Source organism: Dipodomys spectabilis, unplaced genomic scaffold, assembly GCF_019054845.1.
Source record: "Dipodomys spectabilis isolate Male_0828 unplaced genomic scaffold, ASM1905484v1 ptg000096l, whole genome shotgun sequence".
Classification (NCBI taxonomy): Eukaryota; Metazoa; Chordata; class Mammalia; order Rodentia; family Heteromyidae; genus Dipodomys; species Dipodomys spectabilis.
In genome coordinates, this window is record NW_024870773.1 from 1478205 (window position 1) to 1485904 (window position 7700).

Consider the following 7700-nt stretch of genomic DNA (forward strand, 5'->3'; position numbering starts at 1 on the left):
CTTTAATCCCAGCAATACCCTTGGTGGGGAGGTATGAGGACCCCATTTTACAACCAGGTAAACCATGCCTCAGGTTAAATGATTTACCCAGTGTTTTTTTTGACAGAATTGCTATGTAGCCCAGGCTGGCCTGAAACTCAGTCCTCTGTCAACCTCTGGGAAGCTGGGATTACAAGCAGGACCCACACCTTACTCCTTTAGCATCTCACTCAAAGAATTTGGTTTTGCTTACAAGACCATACATACATAAAGCAGGAATGTGAAAAATTAGGAAGTGGTCAGTGGATTGAGTGTAAGCCAAAAGACACAGCACATGGACTCTGTGGGCCGAGGAGCACTCCAGTGCTCCATCTCAGCCACCTGTGAAGCAGAGTGATCCAGACTTGACCCTAAGATGGGATTTCTTCTGGGTTCCTGTGGGCAGCGCTGTGTGCAGTGCACTTACGGTTCCTGTGGGAGGTGCAGTGGCTCGTGGCTGCCCATGGCCCCATTCTGAGGGAGACCCGGGCCTCAGTGCTCCTCACAGCCACAGCATTGTGAATCCAGTAGATCTTGTGTCATCCTCCCGCCTGTCCTCTGCTCTCACTGTGCCAGGCACTGGAGACCTGGATCCGGGCCCTCTCTAAAGTGCCTGGTCTAACATGGTGAGAAGGAAAAGATGGAAAGTAAGGGAGAGGGTGGTTAGGTGCTGACATGGTTGGACAGGCCACCTGGTACTGTCTGAGCTCTCTCTGCTGCAGAACAGGCCCCATGAGGCAGGGCTGTGGTCAGACCCCCTGCACATGGCTCTGAGGCTGTGTAGAATTTGGGTTCTGAAGAACAGTGGAAGGAAAGAGGCATGTTCAGAGATGGGCAGAGCCATGGCACAGGGCTGCTGGTGGCTGTGGGTGCCGAGAGTCCTGGGTTCTGAGAGGAGAGCGGCCTCGTAGGGCTGCAGACTGTTCAGGGCAGATTGCAAACATTTTCGGCTTTGGGAAGTCACACGTTGGCTGTTGTGTTTAAATGTTTCTGTTTACTAGTCCTTAAAGATGGTTTTTTGGCTTGCAAAGCCATCATCGCTTTGTGAACCCTGGGTTTAAGACCATGGCAAGCCGTGGGGAAGCAGTGTGGGAGCGGACGGTGGAAGCGGGCTAGGGATGTCCAGCCCTTGGCTCTGGGCAGCAGTGACTTTAGAGAACAAGGACATCTTGCCAAGCCCCGGCTGGGGAGGGAGGAAGTGGTCTGTCCGTACAGTGTAGCCACATTTCGGTCTGATTTTGGCCCAAGGGTGGTTTCCAACTAACATCCAGGCTGTGGGCCCCATCCCTGTGCATTCCCACGGGGCCACGGCCCCGCCCCTGCACGTTCCCATGCCCCTCCCCCTCGCCCCTCCGCGTTCCCACGGGGCCACCGCCCCGCCCCTCCATGTTCCCACGGGGCCATGGTCCCCGCTCCGCATGTCCACAAGGCTGCAGGCCCCACCCTTCCGCATTCCCGCAGTGCCACGAGGCCCCTCCCCTCCACGTTCCCACAGTGCCACGGGCCCTGCCCCATCCTCGTTCCCATGGTGCCACGGAACGCCCCCTGCATGTTCCCATGGTGCCATGGGACCCCTCCCTCTCCTCCATTCCCCTTAGTGCCTGTGTTCTGAGCAACCAGGCCTGCAGTAACCACCATCCTTAAAATACCCTGCAACACCTAAACCTGTCCTGCTACCAGGACTTGCTGCTACAAACCAAATATTGGAATGCACCCGCTAAAAGCAATGTCTTTATTGTAGGGTGATTAAGCAGGTGTGTTTTCTCATCCTGTGAAATGAACGATTATGTATCAAGGCCGCTGTAATACACAGCAGCTGGAGTTAATTACCCTATTATTCCTGCCCTTTTCTGTCAAGGGGATGACTTATTAAAAAATAGAAGTTACTGAGCTGAATGTGGGTGGCTCATCCCTGTCATCCTAGCTACTCAGGAGGCTGAGATCTGAGGCTCAGGATTCAAAGCCAGCCTGGGCAGGAAACTCTATGAGACCCTAAACTCCAATTAACTACTCAAAAAAAAAAAAAAAAAGCCAGAAGTGGTGCTATGTCTAAAGTGGTAGAGTGCTAGCCTTGAGCAAAAGAAGCTCAGGAACAGCGCCCAGGCCCTGAATTCAAGCCCCAGGACCCGTACCAAAAATAAATAAATATAGAAGTGCTACTCTGCTGGGCTGCTCAGAGCTTTCTTGTGTGATGCCAGGACACCATGGTCCCCCAGTCCCCGGAAGACAAAATCAGGCTGCCCACACTCTCGGAGAGTGATCCTTGGGCGTATGGACCTGGAGCCATGGCGCCTGCTTCACAAGCAGAGGCAACTCTGGCCACACAGTGGGCGAGTGCTGACCCGTTGCCCAGGCCTGGGGAGGAGAGAGGGATTCACTTATCTTGGGTCCCTGCCATGGAGGGCACATCTTAAAGAGCTAACCATGATGGAGGACTGGCTCCAAGTCTCAGGTCAGAAGCCACCACCTGTCGAAGCCTGCCCCCACCACAAAAGTTACCACTCATCCACCACCAGTCCACCTGCCCCTACCACAAGTTAACACCCACCCACCACCAGTCCACCTGCCCCTACCACAAGTTAACACCCACCCACCACCAGTCCACCTGCATGGACCTCAAAAGGTACCACCAAGTCACATGTGGTCTCTGAAGACTGTAAAGTGGTCCAGAGTCCAAAAAACAAGCCAGGGGAGGGTACCTCGATGTCCCCAGGGGGAAGGCAGGGAAAGCAGAAGAGAGAGGAGGAGGTGGAGCTCCCAGGCAGACAGACACTGTGGGAACCTAGTGATTTTGCTCTTCTTTGTCATCTTACCGGCTCAGGACGCACGTGTGCTAGCACAGGCCTTGCACTCGGCTCATAAGACAAGGGTGGGAGGAGGAGCGCAGCAGCCCCTCTGAGCACACCGTACCCAGGGCTCTGCCAGCTCCATGGCTCCCGTCCCCTGGGAAGGCCAGAGGAACGCTGGTCACTGGTAAGGAGCATCCCTTACGCCCCCCAAGGAGGATGAAGACAGTGTGCATTTGAATCCCAAATCATCATACGCAACACCTGTACTCTTGCAAATGAAGGAATCAACGGATTTATTTGGAGAAACACAACCTTCCATAATTCTTGACTGTATTTTCTGGTTTCTGTGCAGCCCAGTTTGAGAACTACCATGGTGAAATCAAAGTCCTACTAAAAGGAACAACATGCCAGGTTCCTGTGTCTGCTTCCTCCCCATGAAATGTGGACAGGGACAGCATCCCCCTGGTAAAACACTGCAGAGTGAGTTCCTATATTCAAAATACATAGAAGGTAAGCTGGGGTTGCCCTAAGTGGAGAAGCAGGCCCAAGGCCCTGGGCTCTGGCCCCACTGCGGCAAAAAAACAAAAATGAGTCAAGTGTGAATAACCACACCTGGTATAAAGTTAAGGAAATGTGGTTTGGTGTTAGTGTATAAACATTGAGCCAAATGCAGACACAAAAATCAAGCTGTTGTTATAAGCTAATGGGTGGATAGCTAGGCAGATTGTTATGGTGCTAGCAAATCACAGTATAAAAGTTTTATAAAACAATGCATCCTCATGCATCTAGACCCCAGATAACATATACCCACAGGCTAGCAAAAAAAATTCCTGCAAAAAAACACAGTCTTGTTGCAATATCAAGTGAACCTTGCTCTTCACTTGTGCTATTAATTGTGAGGCATGCACAATTTACATCCTCTTTTTTATGACTGTGAAAACCATTCTAAAGGGAACTAGGCCATCTGGGGAACACGACAGACAACTGTGCGCGCCTGTAATTAGTCAATTGATTGGGGATTGCTGACTATTTGCAGACATGAGCTCCAGCTCAGCCCTGACAAGAATCCACAACCCAAGGGAAAGCCTGGCTCCTGGGCCAGCGTTAGATGCTGTGCTCAATCCCGTGCCTCTCACTGCAGTCCTGGATCCCAAATTCTTTCCCAGGCAAATGTTCAAGTTCTTTGCCACCAATGTTATGCACGCTGTGCTACTGAGACCAGAAGCAAAAAGCATCTTGTCCCCAACCCCCTAGGATAAATCATGCTTCTAGAACAAAGGAGAAGATATGGAGAGGAAAGAAGCCCTGCCTCGTGCTTCCCCTCAGAAGCAAGCAGCTTCCGTGGCCTTCCGTGGCAGTCAGCTCCCTGGCCCAGACTTCTGCTACCAAATGCATACAGAAGTGCTGGAGAGCATGGAGAATGTTCTGAGGCTTGTGGATGAAAGGGGCAAAGCTGGAGCAAACATGAGGCAGACGACAGAGAGCAGAAGCCCATGGTGGCCGTGGAAGAGCCCCTGGTCCCCTCGAGTCTCCCCATCGTGAGCTAGTGGTGGGGACACAGGAGGTCCCGGGAACCCCAGTGGTGTGGTCACCATACAGTAAGATGTCATTCAGCAAGCCCATGTTTTCCCCCAAGGCTGAGGCCAAATGGTTTGCTTGGAGAAACAGAAAGTGAGGCCTGGCTCGGCCCTGCATCCATACTTTCCCCCAGACCTTTGGGAAGGTTCTGCTCTTTCTGCCCTCTAAGACATCTGTGACACATTCAGAAATGATGCCAGCGACCACAGTGGGCCAATCAGAGCATATGACAAACAAGGACACCCGGCACTGTCATCCTGGCCGCCTCTGTCCTCCCAGTCCTGAACGTGCCGCCTCCTCCACCCTCATCCCAACCTCACGTAAGCTTGAGGCTCACAGCCCCTCCCCAACACCCACCAGCTCTCCCCACCATCCCCAAGATTTCAAAGCCATCCCGCACCACGTCCAGCATTCTGTCCTCACTGGGGACCCTGTCCTCTTGTGCCTCCACTGTCCATGCCACACCATGGCACCAACTACAGCACCTACAGAGCACACTTGCCACCATCCCAACCTCCAAACACACCTCCCACCTCTGCTGTTCACATCCGGCTCTCCTGTTCCCTTCCTCCGGTTCCCTGAGCTCCTAATGTGGCCAGTGACGAAGCAGACTGGTCATAAGTGGCACTTCACGCCAGTTACTGCCCCCAGATCCTGGAAACTTCCCTGAGCTCTGTGCCCCAGTGCCTTTGGAAGCAGTCTCATGAGATCTCTATCCCAGCGGCCCCTCACCACCTCCCCCAAGCCCCACAGAGGGTGGGCCTCTCCACCAGCCCCCCACAGAGGGCAGGCCCTCTACCGCTGCGGACCCCCAATGCCAGCCTGCTGGGACTGGACCACCCCCTTGGGCCCAAGTGGTACACTTCACCACCACGAGAATTCTCTTCCCAGGGAGACCAGCCCCATTCTTGGCAGGGTGAACTGACCTTTGGATCAAGACTTCTTCCTGGTTCTGTGTTGAAGGCAGTCCCGTTAAACAGACGGCGTTTCCATTCAACTGAAGGTGTCTCCATTCAACAGAAGGCATTTCTACTAAATTGAAGGTGTTTCCATTCAACAGAAGCCATTTCCACTAAACTGAAGGTGTCTCCATTCAACTAAAGGCATTTCTACTAAACTGAAGGTGTTTCCACTAAACTGAAGGTGTTTCCGCTAAACTGAAGGTGTTTCCACTAAACTGAAGGTGTCTCCATTAAACTGAAGGTGTCTCCATTCTACTGAAGGTGTCTCCATTCAACGGAAGGTGTTTCATTAAATGGGCACCAATGCAGCTCAGAAGTGAAGCTCCTACTTCAAGGTGGGGAGGTTTCCTGAGCACCCACAAGGGGAGAAGGCATCCTTGGGAGTTGACATTCAAGTGTCCTTTGCAAAGCCCCAGCAGGACATGGACCTGCCCCGCTCCCTCCTGAGCCAGGAGAGGAGGAAGGTTCTCCTTGGCTCCACCCCATGAATCCCACAGAGAACTTGGTTGGGTGAGGTCTGGCCACCTGACCAGAAGCCAGTGAATCAGATGCCTTCCCTGAGACATGTGGCTAAAAAGAAACAGCCAGTCCTGTGGCTGGCAGAAGGGTGAGGAAGGGAGTTAGTCTAGGCTTTGACCTTTGACCTCTAGAAGAAGCTTGTTTCCAGAATAAGAGTGGAAACCCTAAACAATGAGGTGAGAAATAGAAACTCATTCACCTGGGTCCCCTGGCTCCTATAATGACCCCTCTCCCAGCATTCTTCCCACACTCCCCTGTTCCATCTTAAAGCAGAAGCCATACCATCTGAGATTCATGTCACTTTGGCTGTGCACGCATGGTCTTACTTTACCCTCCCCACAGTCCCAGGGAGTAGGCATCACTACCTCCATTTTGAAAATAATCCAAACAAGGCCCAGAGAGACTCAGTACCCACTTCCAATCTTGACAAGGCCAAATTCAGGCCCCCGTGGAGGGAAGTTCCCGAACTCAGCAGTGACCGCAGTGCAGCCACCCTGCCACATCTGGGGCTGTCCAGCCTGAGGCCAAGGAGCAGACTGAGCCGGAATGGCCTCCAAGGGGCGTGAGTGTGGGCAGGACGGCCTCTTCCCTCAGCCTCACACACAGAAGCCTTCCGCCAGCACCTGCTCAGCCTGTAATTTGTTAGCTCCACTGCAGAGGGGCCAGCCTTGTCCGAGGGACTCACCTGCTCCTGAGCGTCTGTGCCCAGCCGCCTGCTCGGCTGACTTCGATGCTGGATGAATTACACCCCATCCACCCAGTGCCACCACCCCCAGCAGCATCCTCTCGAAGATCACAGCTCTGCCAACTCCTCCCTGGGCCTGGATGCCCTTCCCAGTGCTCAGACTCAGCCAGAGGCTCTCAGTATCGTATTCTGTTCCAAGTTTGCCACAGGAAGGCCAGAGGCCCAGCTGCTGCCTCCCCGATGCGGGTCCCGCCCCACACGGCAGGAGCCATGGTGGTAGCAGACACACATGCAGCACAGCCCGCTGTCCCTTTCCTGCAGGCCTTTGGTGATGGAAGAGAAACTTTGGGAACAGGTGGCAGAGCCTTCCTGCCGTGAACGAGGCCATTGGAAAGAGCCTGCCCGTCCTTCCGTCTTCCCTCCCTTCCTCCTGCCTTCTCTCTGGGAGCCTGGCAGCCACCCAGGCCAAAACTCATTGGCTTTGCTATTCTGGATCCTTCAGAGCCAGCCATTGGCATGGCTGTGCTTCACTCAGCCCACGACAAGAAAAATCCAGATCTTATACATGAAATCTTTTACCAAACTCCATGTGGAAAAAAACAAGGATTAAATGTAAGTATTTGAGTGGATGCAAGTCTAGGGAAACAAGGAAAGGAGAAATCTCTGGGTGGCCCTGTCTCGTCAGGGCTCCTTCCCCAGGGGGGCTCTGGGTCTCCCAAGTCCTGTCAGGGGCTCTGGGGAGGGGCCATCCTACCTTGCTTTGCAGGTGTATACTCCAGGACTTGCATCCAGAGCAACTTAGCAGGAAGGCAGTGGTAGGAACCTTGCCCAGGGATGGACCGGTGTGTGTCTGTCCTTGCATAGAAACATGGATGGTGATGAGCTCTTGATAACACTGAGACAGGAATGCCCATGGGGTCTAGGCAGGTGCCCAGCCACTTGAGCCGCACCCCCCTTTATGTTTATTATGTCTGGTCCCGCAGCAAGACAGTTCTCTGATTTTTGCCACATAGTCATATGGTTGAATATGTGTAGAGAAAGGGCACGTGTCCATCAGAGAGCAGTGTTCTTGTTGTCTGGCTCCATCCAAAGCAAATGGGGTACCGGCTGGTTCCAGAACACAGCTCAAAATCACAGTCGGGCTGTCAC

The 7700-nt window shown here is 53.3% G+C and overlaps 1 protein-coding gene across 1 annotated transcript in view; it reads left to right on the forward strand.

Moving 5' to 3' along the window:
- The window catches only part of Sipa1l2 (signal induced proliferation associated 1 like 2), a 77893-nt gene extending 70774 nt beyond the window's left edge, over positions 1 to 7119 (forward strand). Inside the window, exon 22 of the mRNA XM_042686217.1 lies at positions 7108 to 7119. The gene's annotated coding sequence lies outside the window, so the exon portion shown is untranslated. The remainder of the gene's footprint in view (positions 1 to 7107) is intronic.
- The last annotated feature ends 581 nt before the right edge of the window (positions 7120 to 7700 follow it).